Genomic DNA, 20,363 nt, shown 5'->3' with positions numbered 1-20,363 from the left:
TCTTGTTTCTCTACATGCCAAAATGTATAATAAATGAAAGATCACAAAAATAATAATTATTAACTTTGCCACTCACTTTTCCTGCCATTGTTCAGCTTGCTGTCTGATCTTCTGCAGATCTTCTATTACCCTTTCTCTGTTAAGGAATCATCTTTTGCCACTTTACTCCATTCCATGGCTTCCATCTAGGACTAAGCCTCAGGTGACATACATCCGTAACACTCTGATACTTGCATCATCACAGCAAGGCAAACAGTGATGTCAGAGGCGTAGTCAGTGATGAAAGCCATTACATGAGGTGAAGCGGTCTTAGAGGATGCACAAGACAGGGAAAGTTAGGGGGTGGCAGGAGAGGTGAGTGGTGAGATAAATGTTTTTGTTTTTTTTCTGTTTGCCTGGCCCTCTACTACTAAGCAAAATTGCAGCTACTGTTGGCTGCCATTTTGCTTAATTTGCATTGAGCGTCTTGCAAAAAAATATTATCCTGGAGAATACAACTTTTAGTGAAATTTGAGAATAATTTAACTTTTATCTAATAAGTTCACTCATTTCTCATGCTGACCAATTTATATTCTGGAGAGTGCAAATTGTGTTATTGGCCTGACAAGAAACCTGGCATCACTTTCATTGGTATCTGTGCCCTTGCATGTGGATATTTGTGAAAGATGTGGTAGAGCCAGGGCCAGCATTAAAAGCAGGCAAACTAGGCATTTTCCCAGGATCCTCACCTCCCCAGGGGCCTCCAGCCAGTGGCATGCCGCTGTCCGCTATGGGGTCTGTGAATCTGGAGGGCCCGGTGCCAGTGCCGGCTCCGGCCTCCCACCCGCATCATGCATTACACTGCTGATAGAGTTGAAAGCTAGGATGGAGGAGAGAGTGTCATGTGATGCTCCATCTCCCATCATTCCCCCTCCGTGTCTGAATCAGCAGCCGCGATGACATCACTTCATCACTCATCGCTGTTTGCTGGGCAGGCACTGCTGAGTAGATGTGCTGCACAGACCAAAGCATTGAGGGAAAGGGGAGAAGTGAGTACTGTATCTTTTTTTAAATCAGTGAGTACGTTGTGGCTATAATACTGGAGGGCTATGGCCTGCATTATACTATATGTATGGATTGCCCCCAGTAGGGCAGCAGGGTACTCTGTACCGGGCCCTTTGGTTCTCGATGGGGATGTCATGGTGGCTGACCCGGTCCGTGGTTCTAGGGACGTCCGTTGTAAATTGGGGAAAGTTCTTTAAAGGGATATGTTCATGATGCCACCTGTGGTACTCGGTCAGGGTGATGTTGTGAACTCCGTTTTCAGGCTCCCTCTTGTGGTCACAGATGGTATTGTGTGACTTTGGTTTTTTGGCTCCCCCTGGTGGTTTGGTTTATTATCCTGTGGGTGTGGCTGGATCAGCTGCCTCGTTATTCACCAGGGAGGCTCCTATTTAGCTCTGCTTCACTTCCACTTGTTGCCGGCTGTCAATGTATTCAGTGCTATTCTGATTACTCCTGATTATCTCGTTTTCTGCCTCTTCAGGATAAGCTAAGTTCTGTTTGAATATTTTTTGCTCATCTGCCTGCAATATGATTTCTGTGTATGATGAGTCTAGTCCAGCTTGCTAATATGTGATTTCTTGTTGCTGGTAAGCTCTGGGGTACGGAGTTGCTTCCCCCGCACCGTTAGTTGGTGCGGGGGTTCGAGCAATCTCTGCGTGGATATTTTGAATAGGGTTTTTTAATTGACCGCACAGTTCCCTTCCTATTTTCTGCTATCTAATATTAGCGGGCCTCATTTGCTAAATCTAATTTCATCTCTGCGTTTGTGCTTTCCCCTTCACTCACCGTTAATATTTGTGGGGGGCTATTCTATATCTTTGGGGTCATTCCACTGAGGCAAGAGAGGACTTTCTTTCCCTCCAGGAATAGTCAGTTTCTCAGGCCGTGAAGAGACATCTAGGATTTTCAGGTAACGTTCCACGGCTGCCTATAGTTGTTTGCGGATAGGATCAGGTTGCGGTCAATCTAGTTACCACTTCCCCAGAGCTAGTCGTCTGTTCAGTTACTTAGCTAGTCCGACCTGCGATCCTTGCCACTAGGATCATAACAGGGTGACCAACGCTGCTGTGAGGGGTCCGCTGGGGTGATGTTATGGCAGCTAGATGGTATACCTTCCCACAGGTAAAGTGTATCCCCAGGGCTTCCCAGAGGTGTAGATGGTGGATGGTGTGAGGCGCAGTGAAGAACGAGGACACAAGGTTGCAGTCTCTTTACCTTTACTGAAGGCTTCAGCATCCACAGTCCAGAGCACCAGATCACAGGGCAGGCAGAGTCCGGCCGGTCTGAAGGCAAATCCAGAGTCCCCTTATCCAGGTGGAAATAAGTAGCCTTCCTCTAGCGCCTGGGTGTTGTAGTACCTTCCTGCTGAGCGTCTCGGTAAGGTTCTCACAACTGATGTTGGTGTTCTAGATGTTATGTCTCTCTCTGTCCCCCCTGATGGTAAGGATAGAACAAACCCGTATGACTGATGGTCTGAGGCTTTTACAGGGACTCTAGCACGCCCCGGCCCCCACAGTTGCCACCGTGCCTCCTGGGTATGGGTCGGGTAACTAATATGGAATTAGCTGTCCTGCCGGTCTCTGGAGCAAGGCTTGGAGACGATGACTCCCTCGGTGTTCCGGCTACCGGATCCTGCGCCTCAGAAAGGAGGCAGCCTTTTGCAGGGCAGAACTCCTTCTGGTTTCCTCTCCTTTCGCTATGACTTTGTTTCTCACTCTCTACAATACAATTCTCTTCCAATGTCTCTTTCCATGGCCTTCTGTCTAGGCCTATGACTGGATCCCACCCCTGTCAGGGACCAACTACCTGAGTGGAGCTCAGATAGCAGCTTACTGGGTGAAGCTCAGCTCGCTTCTGCCTAACTTCCAATCAAGACCACCAGTTTTACCTAATTGTGAAGAGTGCCCTAATAAATAGGAGCATAGCTCCCCCTGGTGGACTGAAGTGTGAAGTGTGTTGTGTGGTTTGTGATACCTGGTAAAGAGATCTCCTTTATTGCCTTCAGAAGTAACATCACTCCCCCTGGTGGAAGAATAACATTACTGCAACGACCAGGACCCTGGGGCGCTGCATGTACTCTCTAGGGGCTTATACTCTGTGGGGCTGCATTATACTCTGTGGGGCTGCATTATACTCTATGTGCTATATGGGGGCTGCATTACACTTTATCAAGGACTATGTGGAGTGCAATATGCTATGTATACTATATGGAGGCTTTATTATGCTATATGGGGGCTGCATTATACTTTATCAAGGACTATAGGCTATGTATTATAGTGTACGTACTGTATGGGGACTGCATTTTACTCTATGAAGGACTACAGACTTTCTATTATACTGTATGTACTGTATAGGGGCTGCATGATACTCTATCAAGGGCTATGGTGAGTGCATTAGACTGTGTACTAAATGGTGACTGCATTATACTCTATCATGGACTATTATGCATTATACTTTATGGAGGATTATGGGGAATGCATTATACTATATGAAGGACTGTGGGGAAGATTATACTATTGGGAGTCCATTGTACTATAAGGAGTATTATGTGGGGTGCATTATACAATATGTAAGACTATGGGATGCATTATACTATATTGAGGACTATACGAAGTGTATGATACTATATTGAGAACTATGGGGAGACAATAATACTACATGGAGGATAATAGGAACTGTATTATACTGTATGGAGGACTATGGGGATTATATTATACTATATGAAGGACTATGGGGAGTGCATTATACTGTATGGAGAACTATGGGAGGTGTTTGAAGTGACATCTTTTAAGTGTATCGTCAGAAATATGCCACAAAGGTAACCCTTCATGCTGTCATGCCCTGACCCATCTGCTTCCATCCACAGGTACATATGAACTGTCTCCTAACCTGGAATACCCACTGCACCTCTGAATCCATGCACCTCTCCCCTCTGTTCCACCTGGTATGTTTGAACTGTCTCCTAAACTTGAATACCCACTGCACCCATGAATCCATGCACCTCTCCCCCTCTGTTCTACCTGGTACGTTTGAACTGTCTCCTAACCTGGAATACCCACTGCACCACTGAATCCATGTGTTATGCCGCCTAATACTTACCTTTCCGGCTGGCACGCTCCCAACGCTCCTCCCCGCTCAACTCCATCTTGATTCTCTAGTGCTCATCCCTTCGGCGGTCCGCGCATGTGCAGACGCGCTCCTCTCACCGCTGGGGCTTCTGGGAGGTTGTGACCCGGTGACTCCACCCCCAATATGGTGGCGCCCGACGGGTATTTCTTCCCTGTGTCTTCCCAGGTAAGAAGCCTTAGTGTCTATGGTCGTCGCTAGTTTTGGCTGGTGCTTCTTTAGGTCCCTTGGCTCTCTGTCTCTGTTCTCTTCGCTGTGACTCTGCTTTGGGTTCAGGTTGTCCCTGCCGGTCCTTTGTTTCTGCCGCCCCTGCCAGTCCAGTGTCCCTGCCAGTCCTGTGTCTCTGCCATCCCTGCCAGTCCTGTGTCTCTGCCGTCCCTGCCGTTCCAGTGTTTCTGCCGTCCCTGCCGGTCCTGTGTCACTGCCGTCCCTGCCAGTCCTGTGTCTCTGCCGTCCCTGCCAGTCCTGTGTCTCTGCCGCCCCTGCCACTCCAGTGTCTCCGCTGTCCTAGCCACTTCTGTGCCTCTGCTGTTTCTGTCTCCTCTGAGGTCCTGACTTCATCTCATCTTCTCCTCTTCCTTAGTCCATTACTTGGTTGCCCCTTTGGCTCTGGCAGTTGCAGCTTCATCCTCCTTGGGCCTGTTCCAAACACTCCCTGTATAGGGGGTGGCTCTATCTGGTCCACTTGTCCTCGGAGGCTCTGTAGCCATGACCCAGAGGGTCCACTTCTTGGGTTTCTCTCACCGAATCCTAATACCATGCACGTCTCCCCCTCTGTTCTACCTGGTACGTTTGAACTGTCTACTAACCTGGATTACCCACTGCACCCCTGAATCCATGCACCTCTCCCCCTCTATTCTACCTGGTACTCTGCTACTTTTTCCCTGACTTTAATTCCATGTATCATACTCTAATTTACTACATGCAGATTGATATATCCATGCTCTTCACACCTAACTCTCCTTCTATTCTATTCTATTCTATTCTATTCTATCTTTCTTCAGCTTTGATGGTAGTCAAATGTTTCTTTTAACTTCAATCTGTTAATTGTTCCCTGCTGTGAACTGTCCTCCATCTCCTTCCTCCTCCCCCTCCCTCTCTCACCTGGCTCCATTTCATGGACACTTGATTGGTATAAGTTGAATAAAGCTGGTCAGATCTGACTTTAGTCAGATGTGACATCATTTGAAGTGACATCTTTTATGTGTATCATCAGAAATAGTACAGAAATTGGCCAAATTTACTTGCTTTTCTTTTCTTCACCTACTCCTTAACCATACTCACATTTGCCCTCACTGTTTCTGCTCCACTAATTGTCACTCTCCTTCGCTAACCCCTTACCCCTGGACCCTAATGCCAAATATCTATCTCCCCATCTCTCCCACCCCTCTACCCCGCTTCATCCTCAGACCTGCTCTTTAACTTCAGACCTCACCTACTAAAATATAATATAAGCCGATTGCTCTCCTTCACCCAAATTTCTTTCCATTTTTCTTCTCATATATCCCACTAATCCTCACCCCTATCCTTCTCACACTAAAAGAAACTGCCGCAACCCCTCACACTTAAAATCTATGCCACTGACCTCCACCCCCCTGCTTCCTCTCTCTGGGGCACTCTGGAATGCCCACTCCATTTGCAACAAGCTCCATGTGATCCACAATCTCTTCACTTCCCGCAAACCTTTCCTCCCTGGCCCTCACTGAGACCTGGCTGATACCCCCTGACACGGCCTCCCCTGCTGAACTGAGTTATGGTGGCCTCCACTTTGCCCACACTCCTCGCTCTGGCAACAGACATGGCGGAGGAGTGGGTTTCCTTTTTTCTAAAAATTGCTACTTCAAACCTATCCAACCCCCACCCTCCCTTATCCTCCCTTCTTTCGAGGTTCACGCTGTCTGTATCTACTCTCCCTCTAATCTCCAAATGGCTGTCATATACCGACCACCGGGCTCAGTCACTGCCTTCATTCACCAATTCTCCACCTGGCTTCTTCAATTTCTCTCTGCTGACATCCCCACTATCATAATGGGTAACTTTAATAGCCCTACTGACACCCACCAGCCAGCAGCCTCCAAGCTCCTGGCCCTTACCTCATCCTTTGGACTTACTCAGTGGTCCTCCACAGCCACCAACGCAGACGGACATACACTAGACCTCATCCTCACCTGCCTCTGTGACTTATCTAATCTCACAACCTCTCCCTTCCCCCTATAACTTCCCTCTCCAACATCACTGAAGGAGAACTTACTCACCTCCTTTCCAAATCACACCTCACCACCTGTACACTTGACCCCATACCCCACCTGCTCCCCAACCTAATTAACATGCTTATTCCATCCCTAACCCATCTCTTCAACCTATCGTTATCTTCTGGTACCTTCCCCTCTGCCTTCAAACATGCCACCATCACACCCATCCTCAAAAAAGCTAACCTTGACCCAACTGCTATGTCCAGCTATTGCCCCATATCACTGCTCCCATTTGCTTCCAAACTCCTTGAGCAGCATGTCCATGCTCAACTTTCCTCCCACCTCTCATCTAGCTCTCTCTTTGACAACCTCCAATCTTGCTTCCGCCCCCACCACTCCACCGAAACTGCTCTGACCAAAATTACTACTGACTTACTCACAGCCAAAGCTAACAGACAGTTCTCCATCCTCCTCCTTCTCGACCTGTCCACTGCTTTTGACACAGTCAACCACTGCCTACTGCTACAGATTCTTTCTTCCCTTGGCATCAAAGGCCTTACCCTGTCCTGGATTGCCTCATACCTTTTTCGACCGCACATTTAGCGTTTTCCCACTCCCACACTATCTCCTCATCCCGCCCTCTCTCTGTTGGAGTCCCTCAAGGCTCTGTCCTAGGCCCCTACTTTTTTCCATCTATACCCTTGGCCTAGGACAACTCATAAAGTCCCATAGCTTCCAGTACCACCTGTATGCGGACGACACTCAGATCTACCTCTCTGACCCAGATGTCACCTCTCTGCTGTCCAGAATCCCAGAGTGTCAAGCAGCCATATACTCCTTCTTCAACTTTCGCTTCCTAAAACTCAATGTAGACAAAACCGAACTCATTATCTTTCCCCATCTCGCGTATCCCCCTTACCTGATCTATCTATTATGGTAAAAGGCATCACACTCTCTCCCGCAATTGAAATCCGCTGCCTTGGGGTAACTCTCGACTCTGCGCTGTCCTTCAAACCGCACGTCCAAACTCTTGCCACCTTCTGTTGCCTCCAACTCAAAAATATTGCCAGAATCTGTCCCTTCCTCACCCCACAATCTACTAAAACTCTTGTGCATGCCCTCATCATCTCCCGCTTCGATTATTGCAACACCCTCCTCTGTGGCCTCCCCGCTAACTCCCTTGCACCACTCCAGTCTGTCCTCAACTCTGCTGCCTGTCTAATCCTCCTCTCTCCTCGCTACTCCCTTGCTTCTCCCCTCTGCAAATTCCTCCACTGGCTCCCAATTCCCCAACAAATCCAGTTCAAACTACTAACACTGATCTACAAAGCCGTCAAACCTGTCCCCTACCTATATCTCTGAACTAGTCTCCCACTATCTTCCCTCACGTAATCTTTGATCCTCCCAAGACCTCCTACTCTCCTCCACACTTATTCGTTCCTCACACAACCGCCTCCAAGATTTCTTCCGAATATCCCCATCCTCTGGAATTTCACGCCTCAACACATCCGATTATCCACCACCCTCGGATCCTTCAGATGGAACCTGAAAACCCATCTCTTCAGAAAAGCCTACAGCCTGCAATAACCATTCTGCCGCCTCACCAACCACCCGAGCTGCCACCTCACCAACCACCTCACTGCCAGCAGAGCTGCCGCACCCCCAACCTTCTGTATCTTCCCCAGTATCCTGTAGAATGTAAGTTCGCAAGGACAGGGTTCTCTCCCCTCTGTACCAGTCTGTCATCATAAATTTGTGTACTGTAAATGATATCTATAACCCTCTATGTAACTCTTTCTCATGTACAGCACCATGGAATTAATGGTGCTATATAAATAACTAATAATAAAAATAATTATACAATATGGAAAACTATGGGATGCATTATACTATATTGAAGACTATGGGGAGTGTGTTAAACTATACAGAAGACTATGGGGAGTACATTATACTATATGGAGTTCTATGGGGTGTGCATTATACTATGTGGAAGAATACCGGGTGCATTATACTATGTGGAGTACTATGGAGTGCATTACACTAAATGAGCAAAATGCTGCTGATTCATGGGTTATTGGATTGTTTATGGCTCAGCTAAAAGCATTGTTCTCAGCAGCATATCGCCGGGTAAAAACATATAGATATAGATATGCTGCTGATAGCATGATACTGTATGGTGACAGATTGAATTACTAGTGATCGATTGTGCCCATCATTCTTCCTCTGTAAAGAGACTGGGCAACAAGCGTCGAACAACGTCAAACTCAATGCATGTACATACAACTGAAATGTTTCTGTGTGATTGTGCAAATGTTAGAATTTGGGGCTACACTTTAAACTTTTGCCCAGGGCCCCACTTTGTTTTGTTATTGTAAAACATGGTGTTTTTTTAACCTCAATCTGCTGGTGATTTATGTTATCCTTGGTAGCCTTTGAATTGTGTGGGTCTATTGCCCCCATTGTCTGATGTATGCCTTTTATGTCTGATGCATCTTATTCCAAAGGCTGGCCACTGGAGGGCAAGGGTGAACCAGACTTACCACATAGTGAAAATCACTATATAAATCCATAGAAAATGATTAAGACAGAAACAAAAATTTGGTACCTGTAATTATATGTGTACAGTGTTGTGATACCTGAATAAGTGGGGACGCCCATGCAGTGTTGTGAAATTTCCAGAAGTTTTCTGTCTTGGTGGTTGCTTCTCTAATATTCCAGATGGAGAATGTTTAAATAGCTGCTTGGTGATGATGTCAGTATATGTACCTAATCGTTATATGTACTTAATCTTTATATGTACTTAACCTTTGTATGTTAAAATATTTTTATGTTAAAATAATTTTATACTTTGAAATAAAATTGCTTTATATTGCAAGCAGTAGCCTTCTTTACATTCATATCCGAACCTTAGTGTTAAAAACTTGGCAATACATCTGTATAAGGAGGTCTCCCACCAGAAAGACCAGCAGGGCAAATCTTCTCATGTCTGAGGACCATGAGTACCCACTTGGACATGCTAACAACTGTGGCTACATTCGCTTCTGTCCAAGCTTCGGAAACACCAGCTGTGACTCATCAACCTCCTAGTTATTCCTCGTTCTGGACCCTGTCTGTTGTATCCATCATGCTATGATGGTATTCCTGCTTTATGATGAGGGTTCATTAATCAATGTTCTCTGCACTGTAAGCTCTTGGCACATCATTTTGCTTCAGATCTGGCCAAATTGGTATTCATCATTTCCGACTTTACTCTGGCTCTGGCGTGTCTCAATCTCCTCTGGGACAGATGGGTCCTCTAGTTTCTTGCCTCAAATTGTTTCTTGCGGCCTTCCACATGAATGTGGTTGCAGCTCCTCCGCAGCATCCTCTCTCCTCAGATTGCACCAGAGAAACCTCACAGTGGGCCAGTACATCATCTGATTTCATACTCTGTCCTGCGAGCTCCCCTTGAAAAATGATGCGCCAGTCGCTGCCTTCTGGGAGGGCCTTTCCAGGAAAATTAAGGACTAGCTGGTTGGTCATGACATGCTCACCTTACTTGCCAACCTTGTGTCCTTGGCAACTTGGAGCCACAACAGGTTTCAAGAACTCTTCAAGGAGGTGACCCGCGAAAGAAGACCTTTGCACTTGGCTCCCAATAGTAATGGTTTAATTACTAAGTGACGTCACATAGGGGGTATCATTAGGATAAAGAGAAAGAGAGGGGCACTGTTGCTGTTTGAAGCATTAAAAAGGTGCACAATTACTGTGAAGGTCACTGTGGACCAATTATTACTACTGAAGGAACTCTGCTTGGCTATACAATTTTTTACAGGTGGGGAAAAAGTGAAGAGAATGCTGGATAAGTGAAGAGTCAAACATCACTGTACATTATGTAGAGTTGAGTTATGGATAGAAGAAGTCATCATGGCAGTCTATAACAAGTTGAAAATGTAGGGGAAAGTGAGCAAACACATTGATATACTTGTAATGTAATCACTTGTAAAGTACGCAGACTGCTGGTGTATGACTACTATCTACTGTACTGCTATATGATCACTGTATGGTAATAATATTGGTCCTTAGTACAATAGTTTTTGTTAATGATCACAATTGGTAAATGTGCTGCTGCAATAAATTTCTAAATAAGCTATTTTTTTCAAATAAAATGGAAGTATGTCTTACTTTCAATGTCGTATCTATGTGCTATTGTAAACAAAATATGTCTGTAAGAGATTTCCAAATCAATGCATTCTTGTTTTCTTTATCTTTAACATAGCATCACAACTTTTTTGGAATTGTGATATAGTGAAAAATTATGTTGGTATTTCTGTGTTATAAAAATTGACCAGAAGTAGAGGCCAATTTGGAAACTTAAGTTCAAAAAGAGCAATTATGTCACATTTTGAAGGCATTATAAGCTATTGTTGACATTTTCCATGAAAAAATAAAAGGACAATTTTAAAGCACAGTAAAGTGCGTAGGTAGACATGCTATTTATCTTAAGAGCATAATAGTCAATTATTTAGAGCACATATATAATTTTAGAAAATAATATAGTGTTAACTATTAAATGACAAATTCCCAGTCAAGGAACATAATCGAGTTTATAGTATATAAAGTGAATGAGGACAAAAAACACCACATTCTCTAATTCAGATATTTGCCTAGACCGTAATACCTCTCAATTAGTCTGTCCTCCTCCAAGTCCTTTTATAAGGGTGTTCAACAATGGCAACACTTTCGTTTTGAGCTTTTGATTGACAACATATAGAAACACAGTATTTTGTGTCTTTTTTGAATTATAGTGTGATGAGACAAGGACAAGTTAAACATAGCAAAAAAGATAGAGTTTATGCAGTCATATACATATAGAAATATAGTATTGGTTAAGAAGACCATACAAAGAGCAGTTTAGGTTTGTACTATTATCAAAGAAATTAACATCCCAATTTAAATTAGTAGATAGTTGTTGTTAGATTAAGTCTGTAAAATCTGTTGAGAACCACAAACAGTAGTCCTTCATTTTTTTATAGTGAAAGGAAACAATGCATAATAACTTTTGCTCTCTTCTGTCATTGGGGAGCCAAGTCAATTGAGTTTTCAAAGGGCAAATATCTATGGCTGGCTGGCCGGTGTAAACCATGTTAATCTGAATTATCTGCCTTCCTCTCAGTTTATCTTCTGTCTGCCACCTGTAACAAGAAGATTTTAAATGAACAAGCATAGATAATGCAACAACTATTCATATACTCCTGTCAGGGTACTGAATATCTCAAAAGAACATAACAGTATATGTCATATCCCTACTCCTGAAGATTCCAATCACGTCACTATGATGTAAAGTGTTTCTTGCGTCTTATGTTCATATTGTGTTATGTGAATTGTATTGTATTGTGATTTTTGCCTGTATAATGTAAAGTGTGTAGTAATGTAATGCATAGTGCAAGGAACATTTAGATTTAATAGTTCAGAAACCCACAGTAGGAGTGGCTAGTGTTAGGATGGGTGACTACTTCCTGCTAGGAAGGAAGATAAGGTCTGGAGGGCAGATTGAACAGTGCTGCTCACAGTGGTGACCCTAATTGTGAGGTGACTGGTCAGGAGGGATAGTGAAATCCTGACGTTAAGGGACTAAGAGGGACACAGAGTGGCCTTCCAGAGGCTGGTCCTGAGACATTAGGCTTGTAGTGATGAGGGGTAGCGGACCTAACAGGATTGATTATGGGGGACCAGTGAAGGGTCCCAAGCGGACATTCCAGGGCATCATATCCAGGGCAACAGTATTGGAAGAAATAGGATGTGGAACTGCTGCACAAGTAAAGGAGACTTGTTGATCAGGTCTGTAGCATTAAAGCTGGGTTGTGGCGAAGAAGTGAGAAACAGCAGACATAAATATCCATGGAGTATACTACTAAATAAGGATACTGTGTGGAAAATGCTTCATGTTGCACAGGAATCTTCCAGAAGACTTTGTACCTACTATTCCTTGTATACAAGCCTTACCAATTTTCTTTTTAGTAAAGAGTTTATTTTTGAATGGTGGTCTCCCTCATTGAACTGTGAAACATCTGTTCCAGGTAAACCAGCAACATCGGTTACATGCACCTTCAGGGGCATAATGCTCTCACAGCACAAGTCCACACACCCAGCCAGGACCTCCACTTTTATGTAATGCGTTGGTGCGTCACAGAAAAGGGCCTCAACTGCGGCTACCGGTCTGCACCAAATTACACTGTCATAAAAATTGCTATCATTATTGCAGTAGTACGGAGAGATTACAGATTGGCTGGGACAAATACAAGCACTAATTCTATCCAACTGTGACTGCTTGCCACTAGGAAATCATCAGTTTGACTTGAAGGGGTTGTTAACTATAAGGAAAATGGACCCCAAACACTGTATATTTCCTAAAATGACAAACACATCGGGTTCTCACCTACCCTGAGTCAAATGATAACATCCAACCTTTGCTCCAGTTCTAGTGTTTGGCTGTAGTGGTGACATCACATTACCAGTGCACATGACTGCTGTAGCTAATTGCTGAGATAGATGGCCCAAGACACTAAGCTCAGTAATTGGTTTCAGCTGTAACGTGTGCTGACGATGTGCTTTTACCATGGCCAGTTTAAGACAAATTGTGATCTTGGGCAAAATTCAAAGTGGGGCCCATGTGCTGAAATGGTCCTGGGCTAGAGAGCACAGTGACGTCATCATCACTCCTGGTACCAGTGCATACCACAGAACCGGCTGTGTAGGATACTCATAGGTGACAGCAGGTATCATTCATTTTTTATATCACTTTATGTTTGGGCATTATTTCTCTTTTTTAAACTCATTATTTTGGAGACTTGTGTTACTGTGTAGTGTGTGACTGGTGATGAAGTGCAGTAAACACAGCTACTGTACTGTGTCCTGACAGTTGCTGCTGTGCAACTTAAAGAGACTCTGTCACCCCCTCCAGCCGTTATAAACTAAAAGAGCCACCTTGTGCAGCAGTAATGCTGCATTCTAACAAGGTGGCTTTTTTAGTTTGTGGTGCAGTTATAGCCAACATAAATCGTTTTATAATTTCGCCAAAATACCTGTCTTTAGCCCTGGAGGCAGGTCTTAACCCACCTGCTGCAACCGCCACACTTCAGTCACTCAAATCTTCTTCGGCGCCGCCCTCTCCTCGCTGTTTTCCACTCAAATCCGGACTGCGCTGTTTAGTACTGGCTGGGGCAGGCGCCCAGCTTGTGAATCCCAGCCCCGCAGTGTGTTATGCATTATGCACAGTGCGGAGCTGGGTTGGGATTCACAAGCCGGGTGGCAGCACTGGCCGCACAGGCGCAGTCTGCAAGACTGCATCTGAGGTCAGATGGCCAGAGCTCACTGTGCCTGCCCCAGCCAGTACTAAACAGCGCAGGCGCCGGATTTGAGTGGAAAACAGCATGGAGGGGGCGGCGCCGGCACCAAAGAAGATTTGAGTGACTGACGTGCGGCGGTTGCAGCAGGGGGGTTAAGACCTGCCTCCAGGGCTAAAGAGAGGTATTTTGGTGAAATTATAAAACGCTTTATTTTGGCTATAACTGCACCACAAACTAAAAGAGCCACCTTGTTAGAATGCAGCATTACTGCTGCACAAGGTGGCTCTTTTAGTTTATAACTAGTGTTGAGCGATACCGTCCGATACTTGAAAGTATCGGTATCGGAAAGTATCGGCCGATACCGGCAAAGTATCGGATCTAATCCGATACCGATACCCGATACCAATACAAGTCAATGGGACTCAAGTATCGGACGGTATCCCTGATGGTTCCCAGGGTCTGAAGGAGAGGAAACTCTCCTTCAGGCCCTGGGAACCATATTAATGTGTAAAATAAAGAATTAAAATAAAAAATATTGCTATACTCACCTCTCCGACGCAGCCTGCACCTTACCGAGGGAACCGGCAGCGTTGTTTGCTTAAAATTCGCGCTTTAACTTCCTTACGCGAAGTCCCGGCTTGTGATTGGTCGCGCGCCGCCCATGTGGCCGGGACGCAACCAATCACAGCAAGCCGTGACGTAATTTCAGGTCCTTCAGGATTTTAAAATTACGTTCCGGGGTTGTGATTGGTTGCGTCGCGGTCACATGGGCGACGCGACCAATCACAAGCCGTGACGTCACGGGAGGCAGGAGACGCGCGCATTTTAAAATGCGTGCGTCTCCTGCCTCCCGTGATGTCACGGCTTGTGATTGGTCGCGTCGCCCATGTGACCGCAACGCAACCAATCACAGCAAGCCGTGACGTAATTTCAGGTCCTTCAGGATTTTAAAATTACGTTCCGGCGTTGTGATTGGTTGCGTCGCGGTCACATGGGCGACGCGACCAATCACAAGCCGTGACGTCACGGGAGGCAGGAGACGCGCGCATTTTAAAATGCGTGCGTCTCCTGCCTCCCGTGACGTCACGGCTTGTGATTGGTCGCGTCGCCCATGTGACCACGACGCAACCAATCACAACGCCGGAACGTAATTTTAAAATCCTGAAGGACCTGAAATTACGTCACGGCTTGCTGTGATTGGTTGCGTCCTGGCCACATGGGCGGCGCGCGACCAATCACAAGCCGGGACTTCGCGTAAGGAAGTTAAAGCGCGAATTTTAAGCAAACAACGCTGCCGGTTCCCTCGGTAAGGTGCAGGCTGCGTCGGAGAGGTGAGTATAGCAATATTTTTTATTTTAATTCTTTATTTTACACATTAATGTTGTTTCGATACCGATACCCGATACCACAAAAGTATCGGATCTCGGTATCGGAATTCCGATACAGCAAATATCGGCCGATACCCGATATTTGCGGTATCGGAATGCTCAACACTATTTATAACGGCTGGAGGGGGTGACAGAGTCCCTTTAAGAACTGTGTAAGTGGTCAAGTGTGTGATGCTGAACAGCAGATGTGTTGTGAATTCCGTTCTCGAACTCCCTCTTGTGGTCATGAATGGTACTTCGGCGAGTTCTGTCCGTGGACTCCCTCTGGTGGCTGTGAGTGGAACTGCTGGTTCTGAGGTTGCTTCCTCAGCTGCCCTCGTTTGCGGCTAGGCTGGTTTCTCTATTTAACTCCACTCAGATCGTTACTCCATGCCAGCTGTCAATGTATCTGTACTGGTTCAGATCTCTCTCGGATCTTTCTGATGACCTGTCTACTCCAGCAGAAGCTAAGTCCCTGCTAGTTCATTTGTTGTTCATTGTGTACTGAATATATTTCTTAGTACTTTGCTAAGTTCTAGTCCAGCTTGCTAACATGATATTGCCTTGCTAGCTGGAAGCTCTGGGTTGCAGAGTGGCACCTCCGCACCGTGAGTCGGTGCGGGGGTCTTTTTGCACACTCTGCGTGGCTTTTTGTAGATTTTTGTGCTGACCGCATAGATCCCTTTCCTATCCTCAGTCTATTTAGTAAGTCAGGCCTCTTTTGCTGAAACCTGTTTCATCCCTGTGTTTGTGACTTTCCTCTTAACTCACAGTCAATATATGTGGGGGGCTGCCTTTACCTTTGGGGAATTTCTCTGAGGCAAGGAAAGGCTTATTTTCCTATCTTTAGGGGTAGTTAGCTCTTAGGCTGTGAAGAGGCGTCTAGGGAGAGTTAGGTACGCTCCACAGCTATTTCTAGTGTGTGTTTTATAGGATTAGGATTGCGGTCAGCAGAGTTCCCACTTCCCAGAGCTTGTCCTGTCTTTTAGTTTAACCATCAGGTCATTCCAGGTGCACCTAACCACAAGGTCCATAACACAGATGTGAGTGAGGATGGATGGCAGCTCCCAAACATGCGAAGATAAAGAGGGCATAGCCACATGCCAAGGAGGTTTATCAGTGCAATATGCCCAGTGATGAACCCTTTGCGCTTGGACAGACATAGTCACCTCTGAGTGTGCCAGTATCTCAATTTATAGTTTTTCATATTTCCATGCGTTTTGTAAAGCCAGGTCATAATAAGCCTTCTGGGGCTCACCAATTAGATAGGGGCCAGCACCTCCACTCATTGGTCTGGCAAAAGTCTGTCACACCGTTACCCACTCAAAAACAATCAGAAATCCCTCTATATCATCACCTGGGGTCAGTTTTCACATTGCTCGTCTTAACGCCTTCCACACATGTGTGTCATCACCTGGACTTGTGGAGTGGGCTTTTGTTCTCCCATGAACTGCCTTGGCAAGCAACTCCTGCTGCTGCTGTTGTCTGAACTGGTCCTGATAGTGTTGCTGCTGCTGTTGCACCTGCTAGATAAACAACTTGCTCGTCTTCTGTTTTGTCAGCTGTCATTGCTGCTGCACTCTCACCAGATGCTTGAGCAAGTCCTCCATTTTGCCTGACATCGTCCGCAGGCTTGTGGCCTCCTTTACCCAGGACACGTGGTTTGACCTTGGCTTAGAATGGTGTCCCCAGAATGTTGCCCGCATTCAAAATTCCTCTTGTGGGGTAGTTCAACTCATTTGGCAGTATACAAAGGTAGAAAGTTTGAACACTGTCTCTTTAAATCTTCGGTTGGTTATGTGGCATAAACCAACAAGAAGGGAAAATAAACAAAACCCTTCAGGGTAAAACAACAAAGAAAACAAAATGTTGCACCACAATCCATAATTATGCGGGTAATATCCCGCTCCGGAATGACACAAGTTCAGACTTTCTTCAAGACACACAAACCCGCTAGAGAATCCTCTCTCCAGTCTTGCTAACCAAATACTGCCTCTAGAGCCCAGTTTTTTAACCCCTTAGTGACAGAGCCAATTTGCTATTTAGTGACAAAGCTAATTTTTACAATTCTGACCACTGTCACACTATGAAGTTATAGCTCTGGAATTCTTCAACGTATTATCTTCCTTTTTATATAGCGCTAACTTATTCCGCAGTGCTTTACAGTTTTGCACACATTATCATCGCTGTCCCCGATGGGGCTCACAATCTAAATTACCTACCAGTATGTCTTTGGAATGTGGGAAGAAACTGGAGTACCCGGAGGAAACCCACACAAACACAGGGAGAACATACAAACTCCTTGCAGATGTTGTCCTTGGTGGGACTCCAGCGCTGCAAGGATGCAGTGCTATCTGCTGAGCTACCGTACTGCCCACTGATTCTGAGACTGTTTTTTGTGACATATTGTACTTCATGTCAGTGGTAAAATTTATTCGATATAACTTGCATTTATTTATAAAAAAAAATGGAAATAAGGCAAACATTTTGAAAATGTTGCAATTTTCAAACTTTTAAGTTTTGTGCCCTTAAATTAGAGAGTGGTGTCACACAAAATAGTTAATAAATAGCATTTCCCACATGTCAACTTTACATTAGCACAATTTTGGTTCAGCGGAGACAGCAATTGATCAAACACGGCCTGGACAGCTGTCCACAACTCTTCAGCTGTATAACTGTGATCTCCAAGGCATATCAATTTTAACACTGCCTGATTGCATTGTGCCCTGGCTGCGCAGTACAGAGGTGGAAAGGATTCACTCTGCACTCTTGGAACGTGTGTCTCAATAAGGCAGAGGATGAGGGTGCAGGTGGATACCCAAGAGGAGGTAGAGGAAGAGGCAGAAGCAGTGGAGGAAATATGAAACAGAGGTTTTCCCTGCAAACCTTGGGGATTCCAAAACTTTTGGAGCAGCACCTTCCCTGCCTGCCCCCACAGCCACCAGAGTGCCCAGTCAGTGAGATGTAACGTCCTTGACCATGCTTACTCGTCCAATCGTCTATGGTGAAATGCACCCTGGCAGACACAGATTTAGTCATGGAATGGGTAATGTTGTTTGCGACATGCTGTTTTAGCACAGGCACAGCTTTCTTAGAAAAGTAATGGAGACTGGTACTAATGGACTGCGATGGCCATCAGTTTTCGGAAACCATCTGTATCTACGAGGTGCAAAGGCAGCATTTCTGTGGCCAGCAGATTGGAGATGGTGGAGTTCAACCTCTTAGCTTTGTCATGGTAGGAAGAAAAAATGTATTACATTGACAACTGTGGGACCATGGGCTGGCTGCAGTACTGAGAGAAGGCAGAGTACTGTGATCCGGACAAACTTATGGACCGTGAGGCAGGTGCAGGTGGAGAGGTTACTGTGGATTGAGAAAGTTGTGGTGTGCTCATTCTCTGACATCGGTTAAAAACATCAAGCATGTCTGCTTCCATTACAGCTGATGGTGGGTTTTCAATCAGCATGACTGGAGCAGGTAAAGAACTGATTGTTCTGAGGTCAGAGATCTGCATCACAATATTTGGCACGGTAACAGAGGAGGAGGAAGAAGCAACAGATACGATTGAAATGGCAGCTGATGGTTGTTGAGGTCTGCTGGTCCACATTTTTGCGCAGTGGGATTCCCAGAGTAACACATGTTGATTGCACATGTGATGGTTCATACATAGTCAAATTATGGCTCTTTTTCCCTCTACTAGGTTACCCTTGCCATCTCTGCAAGCTGCAGACCCATGAATGCTGTTGGTCACACACATAGTTGTTTCTGAGGGTGCAATGCTCCTCGTGGTGGCATCACTATTTGTCTTTGATGTACGTTGCAGCATAACCTCCTCATGTTCCTCCTCAGTTGACCTACTCAGCTGTGTGCCTCTGTGTTCAAGCTAACTGGGATATAACACCTCATCATCCTCTGTGTTATCACATTCCTTGCCCTCCTCCTCTTTCTGCCCTGACAGCACAATATAGTCCACATGAGCCTCAGATATCCTAGTTTCATCATGATAACCTCCCCCAGAGGTTAACATCTAGTCAGGATGCTGCAAAAAATTTTGTTCATCGGTGCAGATTTCTTCCTCTTGATTCTATGAAGCTTTTGAGTACACTTCTGATGTCCATGGCATAGAGTGTGTACACAGCTCTTCAGACTGGTTCTCTACAGTCAGTTCTATGGTTGGAGTTGTAATGCAGGGGGAAGCAAGGGTAATTAAGGTGCCATCTCTGTGGACTGTACTGGGTGCGATGTTGAGGTGGAGGAAGAGGAGGAGAGGCCACTTAAAGCTGCACTTGTCATCCACTCGAGCACATGCTCTTGCTGTGCCTCATCCACAAGGCATACCACTGTTCGTCTGGCAAAGAAAGGTAGTGGGGTAGCCCATCCAGTAACAGAAGTTGTCAATTGCCTTTGCAGAGACATTGTTTGTTTACCAGTGCTTTCACTTTCACAAACATTACCACTTTCCACAAGTACAATTTGAACAATAAGCCTAATCCCCCTTCCACCATGACCTTGCTTTTTCCCAGTCTTGTTGCACAGATAGTGTGGAAGGAGCACAGTATTAGCCAAAAAAATAGATTTTAAACTCTACACCAGCTCTGCAAACAGCTAAATTTCAGTGGCAGTAAATGACAAGATGAAACATGGCATGCTGAATCGAGTTAGTCAAAGAAAAATAATTGTTTGAGTGTGGATGAGGCCTCTATGAAAAAGAAGATATGCTCAAAACTATATTAAAATTAGATCTTCCCTACTGTATAAAGTTTGTAACACAACATTTTTTTTTCACTTGTGGACGGGGCCTATATAACATAGACTAGATGCTACAAACAATTTGAATGTGAGATGTCCCCTACTGTATGACAATAGTAACACAAGAAATACGTTTAGCCTTGTGGATGAGGCCCAAATAGCATAGACTAGATGCTACAAACAATTTGAAAGTGAGATGTCCCTTACTTTATTACGTCATTAACACAATAATTTTTTTGTACCTGTGGATGAGGCTTCTATATCATAGGGTAGATGCTACAAACAATTTGAAAGTGAAATATCCCCTACGGTATGATGTCAGTAACAGAAGAAATTTTTTGGACCTGTGGATAAGGCTTCCATAACAAAGTAGATGCTACAAACCATTTGAAAATGAGATGTCTACTGTACAATGTAAGTAACTGAAAATGCTTTTTTTTTACTGTGAGTGACGCATGTATAAAATAGAAGATATGCTCCAAAAAATTTGCAAATCAGATTTTCCCTACTGTTTTACGCATGTAAAACCCCAAAAATGTTTTTTATGTGCAACAGCT

This window comes from Ranitomeya variabilis, chromosome 5 (genome assembly GCF_051348905.1).
Source record: "Ranitomeya variabilis isolate aRanVar5 chromosome 5, aRanVar5.hap1, whole genome shotgun sequence".
NCBI lineage: Eukaryota > Metazoa > Chordata > Amphibia > Anura > Dendrobatidae > Ranitomeya > Ranitomeya variabilis.
Note: the sequence above shows the minus strand (reverse complement) of the source record.